This window comes from Cupressus sempervirens, chromosome 8, assembly GCF_028749045.1.
Source record: "Cupressus sempervirens isolate cs-2001-9-10 chromosome 8, ASM2874904v1, whole genome shotgun sequence".
Taxonomy (NCBI): domain Eukaryota; kingdom Viridiplantae; phylum Streptophyta; class Pinopsida; order Cupressales; family Cupressaceae; genus Cupressus; species Cupressus sempervirens.
Window position 1 is genome coordinate 711,776,336 of NC_143125.1, and position 24,673 is coordinate 711,801,008.

The 24,673-nt window shown below is 33.6% G+C and overlaps 1 pseudogene; it reads left to right on the forward strand.

Annotated features, from left to right (window-relative positions):
- The first annotated feature begins 12,321 nt into the window (after window positions 1–12,321).
- On the forward strand, window positions 12,322–22,849 carry LOC149544420 (S-adenosylmethionine synthase-like; annotated as a pseudogene).
- The last annotated feature ends 1,824 nt before the right edge of the window (window positions 22,850–24,673 follow it).

Sequence of the window (24,673 nt, forward strand, 5' to 3'; positions counted from 1 at the left end):
AGGCTGGTAGTCAAGGGCTACCAAAAACAGTATGGCAAAGATTATGATGAGACCTATGCCCCAGTTGTAAGAATGGAAACCGTGTGTGTTGTCATAGCAATTGTAGCTCAGCACAAGTGGAAGGTATTTCAAATGGATGTGAAATCTATCTTTCTAAATTGTGTATTGAAAAAAGAAGTGTATGTGAAGCAGCCACCTGGTTATGAAGTTGCAGGTGAAGAGAATAAATTATATAGATTGAAGAGAGCTCTTTATGGGCTCAAGCAAGCTCCACGGGCATGGTATAGTAGGATTGACTCCTATTTGATGAGCAATGATTTTAGCAAAAGCAATGGTGAGCCCACTCTCTACATCAAGGCAGCAAATGGTAATGTGTTGATTGTTGTCTTGTATGTAGATGATTTGATTTTTGCTGGAAATGACAAGGCTCTAATTGGTGAATTCAAAGAGGTCATGAAAAGTGAATTTGAAATGATAGACCTAGGTCTCTTGAAGTACTTTCTAGGCATAGAAGTAAAACAAATGCATGATGGCATCTTCATCTCTCAAGAAAAGTATGCAAGGCAGATCTTGGAGAGATTTAAAATGCAAAACAGTAAGGCAGCCCCCACACCAACAGCAGTAGGTCTAAATTTGAGCACGGAAGACTCTAGCAAGAGAGTGGATCCAACACTATACAAGAGTATGGTTGGAAGTCTGATGTATTTGACTACAACTCGGCTAGACCTAATGCATGCAGTAAGTCTGATTTCCAGATTTATGGAAACACCAAAGGATTTCCATTGGCAAGGAGGAAAAAGGATCCTAAGGTATGCGAAAGGTACTAAGGGATTTGAAATTTTGTATACTGCAAATGATGATTTTAAGTTGGTGGGTTATACGGATAGTGATTGGGCTGGAAGTATAGATGATAGGAAGAGCACTTCCGGATATATGTTCCATATGGGATCGGGTGCAATTTCACGGGCATCCAAGAAGCAACCTATTGTTGCTCAATCTACAATAGAGACTAAATACATAGCAGCAAATGTAGCAGCATGTCAAGCAATTTGGCTAAGGAGGATCTTGACAGATTTGAATGAAAGGCAAGAGGATGGAACCACAATTTATTGTGACAACATCTCATCAATTGCATTGTCTAAGAATCCAGTCTTCCATGGGAGAAGCAAACACATAGAAATCAGATATCACTTCATCAGAGAGTTTTTGGAGAATGGGGATATCAAAATTTAATTTTTCAAGTCTGAGCAACAGCTAGTAGACATTTTTACCAAGCCATTAGGCATTGGCACTTTTGTACACCTAAGAGAGTGTCTTGGTGTAGTTGATTTGGATCTGTAGTGATCCTTGTTTGTTGGGCTCGGGATAAAGGGGGAGTGTTGGAATATTAATTGCAGATGGTCATTTCTCCCTAGAGCCAAATGCCCACCTACCACCTGACGACCAACAGAACAGATAGAAACATAAATGTGGTGGGTGAGTTTTTCAAATTTAGAAATGAGAGGGAAAATAATTTTTCTGAAGACAAAAGGAATGTTTTATCATTCATTCAACAGTAGAAGGAGAAGAAGTTGAAGAGCTCAAAAGTTGCAGAGCAGAGAAAGTGATCAGCAGATCCAGTTTGTTGCAAGAATAGAGGAAGTTCATTTCATGCCTGTAGTTGCATGTGTTTCTTCTCTGATCATTCTGTAAGTTGAATAGTTTATTATTTTCATTTGTCCTATTGAAGCAGTGATTGCTCCAAGCGTTATTGTATGCAGCCTTTAGAGCTACAAGTTTGAAGTTTATCAGTTTAAAGTTTTAAGGTTATTTTAGGGTTTTCTGGTTGAAGCCGAATGCTCCCAGATTTGTAATAGTTTGAATTAGTGTTGAATAGAAAGCAAGTAGGCATACTTGAATCCATTATTGTCCTTCTTCTATTCATTGCATTCTAGAAAGTTTATTTGAAAGTTTGAAGCTTTGGGTCTCTGGTTTTAATGGTGGAAATATTCACGTTATAAGTTTGCACTCGGTATTGTCTTTGTTAGAAGTCATTCTCTGCAGTGGCTACCGAGTACACTCGGTGCCTTCTTTTACCGAGCTCCATTCTCTTGTGGCTACTGAGTACACTTAGTGCCTTCTTCTACCGAGTTCACTCGGTAATCACTTTGCCTACCAAGTTCACTCAATAATCATTCTTCTACCAAGTTCACTCGGTAATCAATTTGGTTATTGAGTTGTGTGTTCTTCATTCACCGAGCTCACTTAGTAACCTCTCTTGCCACTCAATTTATTAAGTGCCAAGCAATTTTTGGGTACTCGATATTAGTTTGTACCGAGTAAATTTTAGGGTTGTGAGTTTGAATTTAATCTTTTGTTTTAATATTTCTCACACATAGTTCATATCAGTAAACATTAAAACAAAATGGTGAATCTAAAACATGATTGAATGGGTCTATGTGATATACCACCCAATCAGCTCTCCTATTATAGCATATCTAGAGCTTGCATGGGTGATTTCTAAGTCTTGTATAAAGCTTAGGCTATATGATCTTAAAATTGAAAAGTTGATCATAAACGTCGATATAAACATCACTTTTGCAGGAATCTAATGGCTCAGTTCAAACACGGTCATTGTTGGGACCCTCAGATCAGATCCGCTCAAAAGGGGGGTAAAGGGGTTGGAGTAGATTGGAGTAGTTTTAGGAAATGTTATAGTTCGAGAGGGAGAAGTAGGGGTTGGAGCAAGAATTGATTCATTGAGCCGATCAAGAGGGATAGAAACTGTTGGGGTCCAATCTGCAACAAGCAGTATCCAAACAGGGTTTTCTCTTCCAAGCACAAACCTTCAAGTGAAGACAATAAAATTGAGAATCAGGAAAACTATATATCATAGATCTCTAAAATAATATAATGTTAGCAGTAAGAAATTTGATTACAAAATTTCCTGATAATAGTGATGTACTCCAATGAGTAATGATGTGGTTTTGAGTTACAGCATCTTCTCCATTGATATCTTGCACACCACTAGTCATTATGGACTTCATATCTAAGTCCAACACACCTGGTCCACCTCATCTCTTCAAATAACTGTATTAAATAAGAATATTTCAATATTACTTTTATAACTCATATATATCATAGTTGAGGAATCTAAAATAACATATAACTACCTAAAATGGTTTGTTGTAGTCTGTATCAATCTGAATGTGCTATCTAATTCACATAACCCATTTGCATTTTAACCATCATCTCCTAGGGAAACCTGTAGTAAATACAAGTCAGAATTCATCCATTTGAGATCAAACAATGATAAGGTAAAGGGTTATAAACCCACTTGTCATTACAAAAATAGAATATGTTTATTGAATGCCCTAATTAGAATGCGTAATTTCTTACCTGTTTGAACATTTCTAGAAATTGCTTACCTATTTATTGCAACCTAGTCACACAACTTATATCTTGGTTAGTCTCTACAGTTCTCAGCCTTGTATGAGTGTCTCCAATATGTTCTCTAAAATTTAGAAGTATGGAAGTGTTTTCACTAGAGAGGTAGATGATGGATAGAATCTAGTGCCTCATATAGGTAGAATTTCATGTTTCCTATGAATGTACAGTCAACACAAACTCATTTGAGAGCTTAACCAAATGATCTATAACAAAAATAAAAATGTGTCAAAGCCAAATAAAAATACAACAACTCTTTTCAAATTACCTCCCATACTAAAAACTGCAAGTGGTAGCCAACACTACATTACAAATAGAATTTTAACCTTGGAATCATTGTCTAGGGGTAGAAAACCAAGTTTAAAATGATGGTTGGCTTGTAACCCGCATCTGTCACAACCACAAAAAAGTACATACAACATGGGCAGAAAAACAATGCCAAAATGATACCAATTACTCACCTTCATAAACCTTGCCTTGAATAGAACCCAAAACACTAAAAAGCCAGAAGTTCGTAGAGAACTATTGTTTTGCAAGGAGAGATTAAAATAAGCACAAGGGGGGAAATACATGAAAAATTCATACACATCTAAACCCAAGGGATTAGTGCCTTGAATATGAATTGTTTGATGAAATATAGCTCCCTAATAAAAGAATAACACTAATCATAATGTACCCATCCACACAAAAATAGAAAATAGATATGAGTGTCTCTATAAACCACATTAAAACATATGACAGCATTCCATGCCAGATCTGATCCTTTAAAAGCTCAAAAAGTAGAAACAAAAACATCGGAATGAGTAAAACACTGTAAAAGTAAAGTACGTATATCAAAAATGCTGACCAGAAATAGCAGGAAAGTTTCTAGTCAGAAATATAGCAGCACAATTATCACAGTAGACCTTGCTTATACTAGAAAAGTTATCAAAGGTACAAGCCATAGCCAATGAAACCAACAGGTAGATAATTTTTGTTGTGCTTATGTTTTCTATTTGCAACCTTACTTGATCCCTCTTTCTCTATTCCTTGAGAAATTTGTGGACATTTAGAAACCCAATGAAGAAGAAATGCCAATGGGATATATTAGCCATCATATTTATTTGCCTAAGTGGGATGCCCATAGAATTTTAGGCCACGATGCTCATTTCTCCAATTATGAAGTATGGCACCATTTATCACACTCACCATTTACTCATTTAGAAACCCAATGAAGAAGAAATGCCAATGGGATATATTAGCCATCATATTTATTTGCCTAAGTGGGATGCCCATAGAATTTTAGGCCACGGTGCTCATTTCTCCAATTATGAAGTATGGCACCATTTATCACACTCACCATTTACTCAGACAATGGCCTTTTTATGATCTAATTTCAAAAATTCAAAGGCTAATAACTAGAAATCTTTGGCTTCATTAAAAATATATTCTATTATCAAATCCTTATTTGTGTGAATATCCATACAGAAATTCCCTCTAATGGAGTCTTTATTTATCTCACGTCCTCCCCTTCCATGGCCATCTTTGTCCTTGCATTCATATTTCTTCAAAAGACAAACCTAGAATTTGATCTATTAGATTTATTGTTGAAATAGTTAAACAAGAACATGGACAACATCAAAACATCAAAGAACAACACTTGTAAATTCGGTTCTTTGCTAACTTGTCTTTTATTTTATGTTCAAAAGGTTTTCCCATCCAAAGGTTCAATTGTATGGAGGAAGGATACTCCCATTTTGTATCAAATTAATGAATTGATTGTAGAAATGGACAAAAATTTTGAAAGTAATCTGGATAATTATTTTGAAGTTTTCAAGGGAAAGATGAACAATAGATTTCAAATTCCTCCTAAACTAGTTGAAGATTATAAAGATGATGTATGCTTCATGGTCAATTGTGATAAAGTTTATATCTAGGTAGTCAACCCTAGAATTGCATGGGTGAAACCTCTTCCATATGAGGTTAACATTGATGAGACAAAAGACATTATTGAAGCCCTATTCAATGAGCCAATAGATCCAAAGTTACCTATCTTTGGAAACTATGAAGAAGCAAAAACTAGAATAGAGCTTGAGATCAAGCTACCTTAGGTGATAAACAAAGGTAAGAGAAAGATAGAAAAGCTAAAAACTACAAGTGCCCCTGTTATGCTTACTAAGGGAAAAGAAGAGGATGAAGAGCAAGAATCAGAAAGGGAGGAAGAGCTTGTAAGAAAGAGAGGCAAGGTGATTATAACCAAGCCACCCAAGGCCTCCACAGTTGTGTTTAGCAGGAAATCTAAGAAGAAAGGAGGCAGTGAGGTTGTGCTTATTAAGCCCCATGTCACCTTCCAAGAGAGATTGAAGCAATTAGAAGAAGGTATTGGTATTACAAACTTTAATGCATTAAAATTTGGAACTAGGACAGATGAAGAGAAGATGCAGATTGAGGAGTTAGTGCTATCAAAGATGGGAAAATGGAAATATTCCCTAGATCAAATTGTCCCACAGATTTCCAATGAATTATTAGAAAAGTTGAAACCAAGATGGGGATCTACCACTCAAACTGTCAAGGAAATATTTGAGCAATCTTTGAGACAGTTGCTACCAAATCTTACTAATGCAAAAGTTAAGGAAGCAATGAAGAAAAATGAAGAGAAAATCATGATGAGATTTCATACTTGTTTGATTTTGGTCAAAGATATTGAGCATGTAGTTAAAGATGCTACAGATATATGGAAAAAAATTATCATTTGCATAAGCCAATTGAAGACCTAGTTGAGATCAAAGATGATGATGATGATAGTGACAATGATGAAGAAGATAGTACACCTTGTGTCACCATTGATGCTGAGGACTATTAGGCAATGATGAAGAATGGTGAAGAAGAGAAGGAGGAAGAAAGTAAAGAGGAAGATAAGGAAGGAGGAGATGAAGAAAATGATCCAGTAAGGATAGTTGCACAAGTTATAGCCTCCCTTCTTCACTCTCCACCAAAGACTGCTACATCATGTCACATGGAGACAGCTTTAGCAAATGTGATTGAAACTACAATAGATACATCATCTACTCAATCACTATTTTCTGCCTCTCAACTCTAGGTATCAATAATGGAAGTGTCTGCCACTTCATCTACCAAGTTGTAGCCCTCTTCTTCAACTCCCAAGTTAGGAACTTCATCAATAGTATGTGCAGTAAGTTCAACTTCTTGTTCTACAGTTTTATCTACTACAACTTTACTTGCACCTATTTTTGTTCAAGTAAGTTCTTCTATTGTAAGTACTTCAATTAGCACTCCACCTGTTATTACTTAAATTTTTGATAGCACAACAATTTTGGATTCTTTTAGCACTCATGCAAGTATTTCTTCAGTTGGTCCTATTCAAAATTTGTTAGCTAGTCCAACTATCTCTACAATTGTTTATGTTTCTAAGTCTAAGGCAGTAATATTAGAAGTAGAACCAAGGACACCTCTTAAACTTTTGATTATTGGAAAGGAAATTGATGAAGATATAGACTTGGACGAAGAGATTTTAATTCCTAAGTTGGATCTTGATACTGCTATAGTTGAAGAAATGAGATTGGTTAGCCAGCTTTTTGAATAGAAGGCAAGGCAAAATTAGTTAAGAGATGAAAGGGATAAGGAATTCAAAATAATTGAAAGTGCAAAGAATATACTAACAAAGGCCATAAGTATTGACGTGGGTTCATCTCAACACATTTTTTTGTAGTTAGAGGAGGCAATGCACAAGTTTAATGAGGATTCTACCAGACAAGAAAAGTTAATTGAAAAGGCAGAGAAAAAGTTTGATAATAAAGTGCTTGAACACATTGCTCATCACATTGCCATAAATTAGGTAGAACTATCCTCCATTTTGGCTAACATTGAAAATTCCTTTATGAATGTAACATAACTTTTTGCTAAGCTATGTGATGTTACTGGGCTCACTAAGCAGATAAAAGAGAAATTGAATAAGATTGATGAAGATATGAAGGCTAGTGCTCAAAGGTTGCAGCTTGATCTTAGCTCAAGCTCAGCACATCACATTAAGGTGATCTATCAGATATGTAGGCTGAACTACTAAGAGAGGAAGCAAGGATCATATCCACATTGATAGACATCCAAAACATGATCCTTCCAATCATGGACACAATGCAAAAGTATATTGCATATTCAAAGTCATTGGTCCAAGATAACAATCTTTCAATTGTAGAACATATGATATAGCTCTCAGCAGAAGTTCAAGTAGCTCTTCATGCCTGCAAAATTTTGCAAGAGAACTAGGATAAGACATTCTGAGTTTCTCTCACATTTTGGTGTCTCTATATGAATATATTGTATAACTTTTTTGCATTATTTTCAAAAAGGGGGAGTAAGAGATATTTTGTGGAGAGACAAAGGGGAGAGAATAGATTGATATATGAATAGAATAAAAGGGAAAGAGACTATGTATATATTATGTCTTATGTATGGAGGAGATATTTGCAAAGGTATATACAGCAGCATTACAAAGATAAATTTTGAAAAATCAAAAAATTAGTATGTCATTGTACATAAGTCTTGGCTTATTAGTGTTTTTGTCACTAATTGCAAAGGGGGATATTGTTGCCATTAAGTTATGTTTTCCATTAGTGACAACACTTATTCATAATTCTGTATGGTTATCGAGCTCATCATTTAGTCTCTAATGTTTGCCAAGCAATCCAATGATAACTAGGTTTCATAGTTCACACCAAGCATTCCATAGGTTACTAAGTGAAAACAAATAGAGTGCAGTCCAATAGTTATCACCGAGCAATTAGTGGTTACTGAGCTTTGCAGTGTTTACCAAGTGCCAGCAAGGTAAACATAGAAATCAGTTTCCATTGAGTTACACTATATCTACCAAGTCTCCAATGGTCATCTAGTTCAAAGCTATCTTGTGTGATTAGTATGGACCAAGTCTCTACTTCTACCGAGTACATGATGATGCCCAGTAATGCAATGGACATCAAGTATTAGAAGTTCACCAAGTCAGCATACAATACCTGAGTTTCTACTATTTGGCCGACTCAATAATATTTTTTTTACTTGTGTTTTAGCCAACCTTGTAATTGTAAATATTGGAATGATATATATATGTTTATGTGATGTATTGTATCATACCAATGTATCAAGGAATGAAGCAATGCTTTGAGAAGAGTGAATGTGAATCAGCAACAAAGATGAGTATTTAGCAAGGTATATAAGGAGTAGTAAAGTTATATCTATCACAAGATGTCATCTTTACTTCAAGGATCTAATCAACAATCAAGTTGTAAGTTAGATCTACTATTTCAGCCTAATAGGTGAATCATTTTTTAAATCCTTTAATAGGGTAGACTTGATAGTCTTTCTTTAAATCTCTTAGTAGAGTGCATACTTCATTGTATGTTTAAAAAACCAATAACAAGGTGGATCTAGCAATCCAAATTGCTCTTAACAGGGAAGATCATCAGAAGTGGTCATTTTAAGCCTTAATAGGCCAACTTTATATTGCAGTATTGAAGTTTTGTGGGTATCATCCCCACCCCAGTTTTACTTTCTATTTGGAAGGTTTTTGGGTCACAAAATATTGTGTTCATGTGTCATGAATGTTTATCTTTCAGTATCTCATGCATGCAGTAGATTAGATGAATTAATGGTAAATGGATTATGCTGATTAAGTATTGAATTAGTTTAAAGTTTTGGGGTTACTAATTCACCCCTCCCCTCTCAGTAACCTAGCTAGTCTTGATTATTTCCAAAACTACCTACTTTTGTCTTATTTTTCAAGGTTTGATTCATTTGGTTCTTTGTCATCTCAATAGGTTTTTCAAATTTTCTTTGTTGATTGATAGGTGTTGGTGCTCTATTTTTTTAATATCTACTCAAATGATCAATCTTATTAAAACTATAGAAAACCAATCTTCCTTTCATCCAACTCTTAGATTTTCCTTTGAAATGTGTCCTTATAAAATTTTCTCAAATATGTCCATATTCACTGTAATAATGAAAACTAGACCATGTGTTGTAATTCCAATTGTAGGAGTTACCTTGTTTGGATGTATTTTCTTCCTTTTTGGCTGTCCAATTAGGGTTTTTCCTCAGATCTACAATCTTGAGCTCTATGACCATACTTATGAAAATTGTAGCAATATCCTTAAATATATAGTTGCAATAGTTGTATTACTAGCCTTTGGCCTACATTCATGTGCTTGATGTCCATGATTATTACAATTAAAGCTATATTCATTGAATTTAGAATTAGGATTATACTTACTAGTCTTTCTTTTGCAAATGTTTGTTGTATGTCTTGATTTTCCACAGTGATGACATGGAGGTTTTTTATGCTTTGGCTTTTCATTTCTTTGTTCTCCACTCTTTGATGATTATTCATCTTCATGAGATGATAGGTTCCTTGTATATCCTAGTCTAGAAGTATCACTAAGTATTATTGGTGTTCTCATTAGTTCCTCAAAGTATAGCTTCATTAGGTTTTTTCATTCTCTCAATGAGTTACTTTTCATATCTTAATGCATCCCTCAGTTGATCATTTTCTGATCTTAGATTTGCAATTTCCATGTCTTTTCTTTTCACCTCTTGATTTTTAAGTAACACTTGATTTACCATGTCTAGTCGACTATTTGCAAGATTCTTTACATCAGATGTCCTTTCATCAATTCTAGTACCCATTAGTCTCTTGTCTTCTTCTTCCATTTTATTTCCTTCCTCTTCTTTCCTTTTTAGTTTAGTCACTTCACATAGTCTTACTAATTGAGTTCCATGCTCTTGTTTTAACCCTTTAGCCTCTTCATTCAATATGTTATTCATCTTCAATAGGTTTTCTATCATTGCATAACTTTTAGAGGAATTTCCATAATCAAGTAGTCCTTCAGTGTATTCTTCTTGATATAGTGCTTCATTGTGCTAAATATCTAACTCTTTCCTTTTCTTTAAGGATTTATTTAATACCTATATTGGTGCTTCAAGATATTGCAATATATTATGTATTTTAGGTTTTAGGTTCTCAATGATTTTACCCAATTTGTAGGCCTCCATCTCTCATTTCTTATCTCTCAAGTGGTTAGACTTCTTCTAATGGAACTAAGATCTGATACTAATTGTTTGAGGTCTATTGGGAAAGTAGGATACTGAGAGGGGGGTGAACCAAGATTTATAAAAAAATTATCTCTTGAAATAAATAAAATAAACTCGCTTTTAACCCTTATCAAGATCATAAATCATATAACCATAAATTGGAATAGATTTAACTATTCATCGCATCCATAAACATGAAAGTAAATATAAACACATAGTTCATAAAAGATTTAGTTACCCTTAAACCCTCCAAGCTAAAGGTAAAACTGGGGTGGAGAGGACACCCATAGATATTCAAGACTACAACAATAAAGTTTGTCTATCAAGGCTAAATGTTTTATCACTTCTAGTGATCTACCCTTGCATTATTTATTTTTATACTTCATCATTTCATTAGTTCTATAGAATTGTGATAAAATTCTTAATTTGTGTAAAAATACTACCATGCTTTTTCATCTCCCTAGTGTTGCTTCATCCTAACCTATAGTTATAGTATGGAGGACAAGTAACCAATAGAGTATAATTCTATAGCTTTGCCTAACCAATAAAGATTATATTGTTAGTTGAAAATTCAAAATGATTTGTTGAAATTAGGTTTTAGTGCTTTCTCATGAAAATTAAATTATTTTTTGGATCCAACTAAGGATAACACATTTATGGTTTCTCCATCACCTTTAGCACAATATAAAAAGGATTGAGAGATTTATGTGTAGTAGAAGCTAGTGTATAGTTAGTGCAATATTTGTTATTGTAGAAACAATACAATATTTTTTAATTAAATCAAGAGAAGAGCATTATTCATAGGATATTTCATACACTTAATAAAAAATTCAAATCACCACAGTCTCTCCAAATTGGGTGTGCAATATCTTGAAAGGTTTGAAGGTAAAAATCCTTTGATAAGGTGACTCCCAAAGGGATTTTCTAAATCCCTTAATTGGGTAGATCCCAATGTATCTATTTTTTAAGCTCCTAACAAGAATAAATATTATTAACTAGGTACACCTCATTGAGGAGAATATAAAGTTCTTAACATGAAAATCTATTGCTAGAGTATTTAGAATTTATGGTTGCTAGTTCCCATCATTTTGTTTCCCTCTAAGGGTTTCCATGTCAAAAATACTAGTGTTAAAGTTTTTCATGTGTGCATGTTTGATTTAATTTACTAATATATATATGTACACACACACACACACACATATTCATTGTATTTTATGTCTTGTGGAAAATATTTGTAAAATTATTTAAGCTTTTGGTTTTAGTGATTCACCCCCTGCCCCGACCATGCATCCCAAGCCACCCTCTCTTAGGGTATCCTAGCATTAATGAAACCTCTAACATGTCATTAAGAAAATGAAAGGATCAATGATTGTGATAACTTCATTTTAGATGAGCAATTCATCCACACATTAGAGTTCAAATCCTCTCTATATTATTATAACAAAAAAAAAATTGAGAATAAGATGTGGTGATATGATAAATGAGGAGTTTGTACCATAAGAAACCCAAATAGATATTGATGATGTAATGAGAGAAGTGATCCCCAAAAGGGGAAATAAATTTTGAAATGAATCAAGGACAATCATTTACTCTAGGTAGAATATGAAAGTAATGCTAATTGTCATAGCTTTGGAAAAATAATTGGTCCTATCAAGATGACACTACCTAGGGATTTTAAGTAAATTTACATTAGACCATTAAATGATCCATACCAAAAGGTACTATTTGAATGGTTCATCTATCCAAGGAATAGAAGGAATATTCTTTTCAACCTAGAGGAAGCATTTAGCAATTTATTGATTCATCAAGAAGGAAATAATGACCGTATGAAAACTATAGTTTTCATTATAAAAGTAGCTAGATTAAACAAGGATCAAGTATATTTCTTCATTTGGGTAAGTAAAAAATATTATTTTATTATGAAATTCTATACAGCAGAAGTAGAAATGACAAAACATAGTTTATCAATCTCAATCTTCTCATAGGGTGAGATAACAACAAAGAAAATTGACTTTGAAGAGGAGCACATGATAGCTTTGGCTTGAAGAGATGCTATCTCTTAGTGGTACAAAGCATAAAATATTTTTAAAAAACTAAAGAATGAGATTGATAAGAATCAATCAATATTAGGCAAGCACCTACAAGAAAATGGTAAATTTTAAGCCTCTTATTTGAAAGGTCTTTGGTTCAAGTCTACTCATACTTAATACATAATAATAATTAATCACAACACAAAATAATTAATCTTAACTTTAGCCTCTTTTAGATGAGTAACAATACATATCCTGCCCCTTTGGTATATTTATAGAGGCACTTTATGAGTAAAAATACATGTCATGCCCTTTTGGTATATTTATAGAGGCCCTTTATGAGTAAAAATACATGTCATGCCCTTTTGGTATATTTATCAAGGCACTTTTGCAACCTTAGATAACCATAAATAATTCCAACAAGGAATGATTGATAAAATCGACCACAAAGTACTCTTGAAGAGAATGCCACTATAGAAGCAAGATAATTACTTGGAAAATGAGATTATTTCAATGAATATTTAAATAAGGATATGGAGAAAGTTGAGGGTCATGATTTATATTACTAGACTTGTGACTGATAGAGAAATTACATCACTAGACTAATGGTAAACAAAGTTCGTAGAGGACATGAGTACAACACCATTCCAAATATTAAAGAATCAGTTGACATAGCACCTCATATTTCAAGGATCAAAAACATTATGTATAAAGAAGAATATACAATGAAGATTGTGGCTACTAGTTGTGCTCCCTACAAGAATCCAAAATATTTGTAGCATGTTGGTAATGTAAATTTGTTTCTTGAAAGAAACACTTAATCAAAACTTCTTATTGTTTTTTTTTGAATTGTTAAGTATTAGTTTAGTTGTCAATATTTTATTTGAAAATGTGTATTAATCTGAAGACAGAAGATATATCTTTTCACATTTTGATACTTCCAATATATAAGGCATGTCATTTTGTAATAAAGGGAACTATCAAACTTCATCAAATGTGAGTAGATAAATTGAACTTATCAATATACAACTAATGCTTTATTTCTATGAAAAATATAAAATACTTGATTTAAATATAAAATATACAACCTTAAAACCATTACTTTAATGCAAACCAAAACACTAACCATAATTCTAAATAAGATCATAACTTGAATTCTAAACCCAATCATAACCCTAACCATGGTATAAATTAGAACTCTTCTGTTAGCCTCACAATTCTAACCTTAATTAAAACTCTAACCCTAGCGAGAATTACAACCATAATCATAATTCCAAGGCTTAACCATAACCTAGTGATAATAGTAATGATGATGTGACTTGATGATAACCTTAATGACAATAGTAATGATGATGTGAACATTAATGCTAACCATATTTTAGTTGCAGTTGTTAACATAAACCCTAAAACATAATCATAATCATAACCATGAACATTGCCCATAATTAAAGACTAACTCTAACCATGATACTATCCAACATATATTTATTATTTAATAAATTTTCTTGAATACCTAATAATGAATAATAATCTATGAAATTGATAACTATCATTAAATAAATAATCTTATACCTAATATTAATTAAGAATATTAAAGTACAAACTATTAGCAATTTGATTATATTTAACAATTTGTTTGAAATAAATTAAAACTAAATAATTATGAGAACTTAAAAATACATATAAGTTATCCCAATTTTATCGTATCATAAGGTTTTACTTTTGAACATTTTAGTTTATAGATTTTTCAATTAAGCTATATCTTTGATTGAAAAATCATACAAAAGTCATAACTTAAATATTTAAAAATAATAATACATAACTTTAAAAAAATTATAAAAATAATATATTTAACAACATATAAATAAAACATAAATTTCTTTTAAAAATAGATTAACAAACCTTTAAATTTCTTTCCAAAATCAATTCATATCATAAAATCGAAATCCTTTTCATAAATAATTTCAAAAGCAAAAAAATTTTATTTTTTTGTTTTTACAAATGATGATCTTCTTTCTAAATAAGTTATTGTACAAAGCCTTATCTTTATCCAATTCTTCCTTATCATTAGAGAACTTTTTTGAGGGAAAGAAAATCATGATCTAAATTAGAAATAGATTGAACATCTTTCTAAATAAGTTACTGTACAAAGTCTTATTTTTTTCTAATTCTTTTTTATCATTACAGCAACTCCATTTAGGAAAAGAAAATCATGATCTAAATTTAAAAAAGATTGGCTTCAATGAAACCAAGTGATTTCAAGTTTGAAATATTTGTATTTCAAATCCTTGAAGATTAAAGTAGTATACCAGATCATGAATGTAATGAATGCAAACGGAATAGTAAGTTTGACAAAATGTTTAATACCATGCAAAGGCGCCCATGAAAAGGATGAAGGTGAAATTTTAACTTATAGTTAAAGAAGTATGGCATTGAACCAGTAAGAAATGTCTACGTGACTGTGAGTGATAATATCATTTTTTCTGTCTGAAATTATTCTCAGCCATTTAGATTTTAACAGTTGCGCATAATCAAAGGAAAACTATGGTCGGTGCAAAGAAAGGAAATGAAACAGTGTCGTGTTGAGCTTCATCTCAAGTTGAATTTGTACAGTAGCCTGAGTTTTGGGCTTTTTCTGAACCAAAGCCTCTCTCGCATTTGGGATACATTATTTCCATTCGACATGAACAGAGTTCTCCTTCACATGCCAATGGGGACGCTGACTAATATATATGGCTCACGGTGAAAACTGTTGTGAGAAGCAGTTTCAACCCTAAACATCCTTCGGCGCACTTGGCGTAAATATTTAAAATCAAAATAATAATATAATTTATTGAATTTTAAATTTATGGTATAATATAAACATAGAACGCAACTGCTTGTCGAATCACTACTGAGAGATAGTGTAATGTGCCTCCGAGAGCTCTGCATTAGAGGGCTGCAAAAATTTGGACCTCCTCCCTGCAAACTGTTATCGAAAAATATCATTGATTTTTTATAAAAATTTAGCATTTGATTTTCATGATCTGAAAACAACTATAAAAAATGAAAAAAACACTACAATTTCTTAAATCTTGAAAGAAAAAAGATTCGACTTTTTTTTGTTTTTATGCATTTTGCATAGAGATTAGGGTGTCCCCAAAGATTCGGCCATATAGCCAGTTGCCGATTAGAATAGTAATTCAACAGAAGTTTCTTTAAAAAAACGAGATCGTGGATATCTTGCAATCGGATCACATTTCTTTTAAAGTTTACGCGATTGGTTAATATTTAAGTGCCTTTTTAAGCACAGCTGTCAGGCATTGTTAAAGGGAGAGTTTCAGAAGATCAAAAGGCCTCGATAACCTTTTAATTTCCAATGACTTATTGGGTGTCCAGTTTAGACAGCTACAAATCTATCTGGGGAAAGGGATTATTCCGACTTAAAGAGTTTTTCATGTCTAGAGCTATTTTGTTTACAGGTGTTCGGGCATAGAGGAAGAATATCTTTTGTGTTCAAATAATATTTCTTCACCTTGGTGGTTGGTGACTTTTTTTTTGTACAGATGAAAGTTTATCAAGGTAAATCTGGATTTGTTATACTTATTTTCTATTATACCATTTGGTATTCTACAAATTAAGAATTCTAATTTCAATTGTTTTTTAAACTACATACAACTTAATTCGCATTTGAATTGTCATGGTCTAGAATGAAATTTCATTTTAAAAATATCCAAATTATGAATTTGCAAAGTTTTTGCAGATCCTTTTCGTCGGGTGCGTTCATCAGAAGCTTTTAGTTTGGTTGATATGGACGACCTTCCAGAGGTGTTTTTCAGAGACTTGGTAAAGGTCCTCCTCGCCAATAAGATTCGGTTTAAGGAAAACTTTAAGGAAGCAATGTATTCCGAAGGCTTTTCCATGGATCAAGTTGCTAGGGAATGCGGCATTCTCAAATCCTGTGCTCATCAGGGCATCCTCAGCGAATTGGTAGTAGAAGCCCAGTCAAAAAAGGTGATTTCAGACGTTAACAATTGGGATGTCAAGGATGCAGTTGAGCTTGCTAAATGGTGTGAGACCAAAGATGGGAAAAATGCTATTGATCTTGCAGGCTCACGCGCCAACAAGAAACGCAAACATGCTATTGAGGCGGATTCTTGGAAAAGAGTATGTTACTCTGTCACCCCTCAGGATTCCCCTTGGGTCTCCATCTTCAATGTCCAACTGCATGATCTTGATGCAGATGTCTCTTCATACAAGATGGATGCTATGAACAAGATTTCTGATCTCAGATCGAAGATGGAGGCCAAGATCAAGGTCATTGAGAAAGGAATTAAACATTATGAAGACGAGAGGAAAAGAATCTACAATGCTGCAGGACGTTATAAGCCCCTGTATCAAGAACAGATTTCAAGGCAGTGCTGGGAGAGATACCTTAAAGAGCACCAGCAAAAAAGTCTCCCTCTCCCTGCCTTTAATGAGATTAATGTTATGGGTGCAGTTAGGAGGCATGGGGATTCGGTCATCCAGGAACACAAAGACAGATTTTGTGCAGATGATTCAGTTCGTAATGAGCTTGAGAGATATCTCAAAGGTAAATTGCGCAGTTTGAGGTCTGGTTTTCATCTTGCCAAGAAGTACAAAGCTATGCTGGTTGACGCTGGTTGTGAAGTTGGCGAGGAAGCTCTCATTGGGGTTGAGACATTTGCAAGCCAGGCAGGTCCCAGTGGGGAGAGTGCAAATACCCTGACTGCTCTTAATGTTTCTTCTCTACCAGATTGTGCAGGGTCACACATAGGTGCAAGCCAAGATTAGGCACTGCTTATCCCAATAGATTTAAAGGTAAGCATAGAAATTTTAATTGTCACGAGAACATTGTAGGACGGAGGGGGTGGTGAACGCTTCAGATTCCATCGCAATGCTCTATACTGCACTGTCTTTTAACCTCTTAGCACATCATTCCACTATCATATAGAAAAAGACAAGAATTTATTTGTGCTGGATTCATGTTTCCCATCTTTTGTCGAATGCTCTGCCTTATGAGGTGACGGTCTTTTGGTTTTTCCTATGATTAATAGGAGACGGTATGGATTCTTTTTAGGCAATGGATATTCTGAATCAGTACTAGCTTAAACTTTTGTATTCCTTTTGTATTCCTTTTTGTAACTCTAACGGGCACTCCATTTTTATATGCTTGAGGATGACAGTTAAAAGATATATATAGATTATGCTGTTTTCTGAAGGTTTCAAATATTGATATCATAAAGTATGATTATTCATATACAAACTCATATGGCAGTGATTGGGATATCTATGCCTTTTTGTCTCCAAAAGTGTATGCTTGAAACAAGGAATACATCCAGTTTCTTCTTCCAATAAAGGCTTAACTATTTTAATGCCTATCACAAGAACTTACCGTAATGGTTATGCTCATCCATCAAACATTGATTGTTTTCTAACGGTTATGCGCATTATTGTTCACGACATCTTTTGAGTGTAAAATATTCATAACTTATAGTTTTCAAGAAGCATATATATAGAAACCATGATTGTGCGCTTGGAAACAAAATTTAATGGTTCAAAATTAGTTGTCATGAAATCAGATTCCAGTTGGATTACGTCACATATAAAAATTTCATTCTAAGATTAAAAATATTAAATAAACATTTTAGTTGGACTAAGTCACGTACAAAAATTTCATTCTAAGATTAAAAGTATTAAATAATCATAGTTCTCTTCTTAATATTTATGTTTCTTCCAAGCTTAGTTCTCTCCTTAATATTTATGTTTAAGGCTGGCCGATAGCGGTAGCTCATTTGCTGGGAGGAAGATTGAAGAATATGCTTCGTATAATCTAGCTTATCTACTATTCTCGCCTTTAGAATTTTCTACACCACTAATATGCCCCACTGGCTTCACAATAACCCTCAATCTTTATAATACTATTCTTAGAAGACAAAGTAATCAGTAATTAATTAATATTGTATTGCTTCACTTTGATATTTTTACACTCGCGATTTGCATATATTTTGAACTTGTACTTTGTTTTAACCCTCTTGTCACTTCATTGTGGAACCAAACGTAGAAACCTTTTCCATGCGACAAGCCAAGCGTATGGTATGCAATGCCCTTCTGAAGAGGTGTTCAACCAGCAATGGGAAAGGGTTAGAAAATACTGCAAATAGCTGAAATTGTACTTCTATGATTAATTAATTGTCCATCCACAAAGTGAATGATGACGCAGTTCTTTTACATCACAATATTTTTTCAGGCATTTTAACCATAACTGATCCACCATCGCGAGACTATTGCTTCGTACGTTTCAGTATAATCTATTTTGGTGGATGCCTAAAAGAATTGATTCAAAATCTATACTCCTATTATTTTGAAAAGTTTGTATAAATTATAGTTTTTAGCTTTTCAAAAGTATTAGTTAAAAAAATATAATTAAATAACTATAATCATATATATTTTTACTTTTATAGAGGGGGAATGGACTTCTTTGGAGGGAAAAGAATATATGAATGAATAGATTTTAAGTTTGCGTGATCAGTTAGATTCAAGCGCCTGTGCAAGCCCAGCTGCTAGGCATTGTTAAGGGGAGAGTTTCGAAAGATCAAAAGGCCTCGATAACCTTTTAATTTCCAATGACTTATTGGGTGTCCGGTTAAAAAAACTATAAATCTGTATCCAAGGAAAGGAATGATTACGATTTAGAAAGTGTTTACAAGTCTAGAGATATTTTACTTACACGCAGTTGGGTGTACAGGAAGAATAATTTCTATGTTCAAATAATATTTCCTCGCTTTGGTGGTTGGTGAACTATTTTACTAATGAAAGTTTATCAAGGTATATCTAGATTTGTTAACACTACAACATGGAGGGGGTATAAAGACATTTATTAAGACAATTCCTTAATCAATTGTCTCTATCTGAGACAATACAAAAGTTATTTATCGTCTCCCATCTTGTCTTTAACCGAGTGTCTTAGAAATTGTCATAAAATATTGTCTCTATAAGACAATATGAAACAAAAGTAATTTTGTCTCTACAAAGACAATTTACTTCAATCCCAACTATTGTCTCCGCAGGGACAATACATATTTACATCCAACTATTATCTCTAAGAGACATTATTAAAAAAATCTATTAAAAATATTTTTTCCTTACAATCTCTACATCTATTGTTTAATAATACAAATATTAACTATAATTATTTTCAATAGTTCTTACAAGATACTCAACAATGTAGCATAACAAACTTAATTCAATAGAAAAATTCACGTTAATTAATTTATTTCCAATGCTTTTCTTACAAAATGATGTGGGAGTTGCTCCACCACAATCAATAAAGTACATCTTGGATATTGGATATCCACTGCAATGACTTCCCTTAACTCTATAACCTCATAGTGAAGTACCTAAACTAACCCAGACACCTTCATATTACACGACCAACAAGTTTAATGGTGTAGTACAAAAGATCCTTGCTCTAAATACACATTTTTATGAAGAAAATGATAAGGAGATTTCTTCTGTAGATTTTTGGAGTGATATGTTACTCTTTTTATAAGCTCATGAGATCTGAAAATTCTTGCACTTTTACTACAATCTAATTGGCACTGTCCCTAATGACATTAATGTCCATCTCAGTGAGGTCTACAGCCTACAACTCATAGTGAACACCATCAAGCTCCCTTCTAAGTTTGTCTTTGGAGGTAGTACAAATCATCTTTTCCCAAATATGAGATGCAGCTCAAGACTTGATGATATCATTAAAACATTCACCACATTTAGATGTTGGAAGATAGACATTAATGTGCAATGTGTATAGCTTAATTGATAATAGCATTCATCACATTTAGATGTTGGAAGACAGACATTAATGTGCAATGTGTATAGTTTAATTGATAACAACAAACAAAGTAGATATACAACAGAATAAAAAATTGTGATTAAAGCCATGGTGCAATCTCAAATGTTTCCTAACTTAATGAAATTTGATTAGAGGGGAAAATATTCCCATCCATTTGAGCAGAAATTTTAACACCATATGCTTCAATACTCAACTTAATTTGGATCTTGAAACTTATTGTTTCAAATACCAATTGGTGTACCATATTTATGTATGAATCACATAGACATAAGCAAAATGAATGAAATGCACAAAAACTGACCCCGCAATGAAGAATATCTTGCTCTTTTGGCAGTTCTGGTATCGTGCCCCATGGTTATTATTCCATACTATCCTTATGTAGGTAAAACAAAGGGCAAATCCTATAGCTTTAAATTGTTCATCTTCACAAAAAATGCTCCAACTTTTATTATAACATACCCATCCAATTTAAAGTATGCAGATGCACACTACCTTCCATTCCACAATTAAAAAATGCACTAATATTTAGAGCCAATAGTATGTCAATGAGTGGGATGAATATACATTGTGTTTTACTTACCTTGCAAGCAATAGTTGCCTAAATTTGATGCTTGCTTATGCATTCCATTAGACCTGAAACACTAGAGAATAGATTTATAGTTTCAAAATAAGAAATTCTTAAGAATATATTATTTTGATTGAATGAGAAGCTCAATTTGTCTAATTTGATTGACACATAGAAAAGCATAAACAAAATCTATCGAATGGCTAGTAACTCTATAAAATCTATTCATTGAAATGAAGAGCTTATCTATAGGAAAAAACAACTATAAAAGAAACTCATCAGACTGTAATCACTTACAATATTCAGCCTTTTAGAACAACAATATGCAAACAATTGTAGAATGCATTAGTTGATTTAACACCGATGGAGGGAGATTTTTCATCAAAAACAGAGGCTTGTGGAATTCTTGCATTTTCATAATCTTCAAAGGCACTCCTGATCATATCAGGGATTTCAAAAAATAAATCCAAAATGTTTACTTTATTATGCAATTAGCATACTTAAACCATGTGAGTTTACCTCCTACATGACTTATGAGATATGCAATGATTAGAAGTTTAATAGGATTGTGCATATCATCTGTGGAATCAGGATGTTGTTTGTAAGACAGCAGATAGGTGTATTAAAAAAAAACAACTTTAATATGTGCATGTTTCCATATTTAACCATATATAATGATTAAAAAGACTATGTTGGTCTTATTGGTCTCCTTGAACTCAACTGAATATTTTGTGCATCTAGTTTTATTTTGAATAATTTATTGTGCTCCATTCTTAAATTTAACTAACCTTCATATCTAAGCATTGTCAACAGTATAGCTCCATATGTAGATGATCATACAAATCATAGCAAAGATGGGTTATTATGGTGATTTACACTTAGTTCAAGATGTACAGTTCAGATCAGTGGGCAGTTACCTAATTAGAATCAAAGTTAAAAACATAGTGAGGAACCTAGATATGGGCTCTGTACACACCAGCTATCCACAATGTTGATCTGGATGCTGGTAACTGCAAGGTGCCAATGAACATTAAGTAGTAGAGCTCTGATATTACCTAGGGTGTGCATAGACATCTTACCAGGAGGCTCAAGGAAACTGGAGCTTGTGACTAGGGTCACATGTTTGGCTATGCAACTGATGAGATGCCCAAGCTCATGCCTCTCACTGATATCTTGGCTACCAATTTGGGTGCCAAGCTAACAGAGGTCAGACAATATGGTACTTACCCTTGGTTGACACATGATGATAAGACCCAGGTCACCGTTGAGTACATAAAGAAAGGAGGTGTCATGGTTCTTGAATGTTGAGCACACCATTCTTATCTCCACTCAGCATGACAAAACTGTCACCTATGACTAGATTGTGGAAGATCTCAAGGAGCATGTCATTAAACCGATGATCCCAGATAAGTACCTGGATGAGAATTCTATCTTCCACTTGAAACCATCAGGAAAGTTTCTGATAGAACCCCATTCATTGACAAATATGGAGGCTGGGGAGCTCATGGAGGAGGGGCATTCTCTGGAAATGATCTAACCAAGGTGGATAGTAGTGGAGCATATATAATCAGACATGCTGTCAAAAGTGGCCACTGGGCTTGCAAGATGATGCATCGTGCAGGTTTTATATGGCATTGTGGTGCCAGAGACTCTATATTTGTGGACACATAGAGAACAGGAAGGATCCATAACAAGGGAATCCTCATCATACTTAAGGAGACCATTGATTTCAGGCCTGACGTGATTGCAATCAACTTTGATTTGAAGAGGGGAAGAAATCAGAGGTTCTAAAAGACTTCTGCCTATGGCCAATTTGGAAGAGATGACTAGGATTTTAGTTGGGAAATTGTAATGGCCCTCAAGGTGATGGAGCCCAAATTTTTTGCCTCTATTTGAGAGATAATATTGGAGACTTGATGAAGTATTAAGGATATCAATGGCATTCATGATATTGTTGATCTTCGTCATTGATGTCAACAGTAAGACGGCAAAGCATATTGATGAATTTATATATTAAAAAAATATGATTGTGTACTTAATGTATTACATAGATACCAATAACTTCGTGATCACATCCTAGTCAGTTGTATCTAAAGATTGAGGGAGTAATATAATCTACATGCATACCAAAGAATGAAACTGGAAACTCAGAAATAGGAAAGTTTATATGCTTTACCTCATACTCTGCCCTCATACTCTATTGTGACTGGACATGGAGTTTTGTGACTGCTTTGTTCTGTGTAAGTACATGAAAATAAGAGGCTTCAAAAGATAATAGGTATATGATTATCAGGCATCATGTGGAACAGTGATCCAAAAGAATTGAATAAAAACTAACGAACACTAGTTGAAAATATATACAATATCAGAAAAACATAAATAGAAATTAATGATAAGTAATAGTTTGTTTAAAGATTTAAATACAGAGGCCCATCTGTTGTGACTTGTGAGCAATCATCAAAGTAATGATATGCAGTGATGATGAAAAGATGCTATGAAGTTTAATTAATGATAGAACAAAGAATGTAGCAATGACAAATCCTATGATATGGAGGCATCAAATATAATAATACTCGTGAAGAACAATTCTAGCAGAATACATGTGTGTATTTTGTCACTAAACTGAAATAAAATTTTAATTGAACATTGGAAAGACGTGTATCAGAATGCCACAAAGTGGATCTTTCAACATTAAGATCACAATGCATGCTCTACAAATGACTCAAAATTATATATGGTAATTGGGTGTATTTCTGTTGAATATGGTGAATGGGATATCTCAGAGCATCTCATTCAATGATTTAAGCTACTCTAACCATTTGCACCTCTCTGTCATATTCCAAATTCAAAGATAAGACATGATCATATAATATGAGATTGCCATGAAGAAATTTTGATAGAGAAGGTATGATATCAATCAAGAACAAGGATGGGAGATTATGTGTGAAGTGGGTAATTAAAGATATGTGTAAAAGCTTCACAACCCATGTTATATAAATTGAGTACCAGGATAAATCAAATGTGGCATCTATATGTAGAGAATGGGTGGTCATTGGTTGATAGACTTGAATTTGAGACATGAATGCTTCATGCATTCACAGTGTCACTATAGGAAAAAAAACTGGGCTTCTTCAAGAAGTTTGAACAAATCTGATTATTGTCTTCCTATACAATATAAGACCGCACGGCTGGCACCAATATGATATTTTCATGATTTTTCTATAAGGAAACAAAATTTTATAATTGGTAGATAGTACTATCATCCAGATTAGGTGGCCTCAACTTTATGGGTTCATCAAAATCCTCCCATCCCCTAATTGGTTGAACTCAGTCAATTTCAGGTTAGGGCGTTTGAAGATTTCAACTCCTTCCTAGATTGCATCTTCTAGTGGTAGTCCCTTACACTTGATTAAGTATTCAAGAATAGCTTTACTATGCTTTCTCTTTACCCTTACATCCAAAATGGGTTCAAATATCAATTTTCCTTCAGAAACTAGTGAAGGGAATTCCTTGGATAGGTTGATCTATTGTCAAAGAGCTTTTTTCAAGTGTGAAACTGTTAGATTGTGGTGACTGATCAGGAAAGTATTGTACATACTTCATAAATAGTGGGGTTTGAGGAGTAGCCAACATGGTAGGCAACATATTATGGCCGACATATGGCCGACATGTTATAACCCTAAAGCGGTTTAATACTTGTATAAAAGGGCTTAGGGTTGG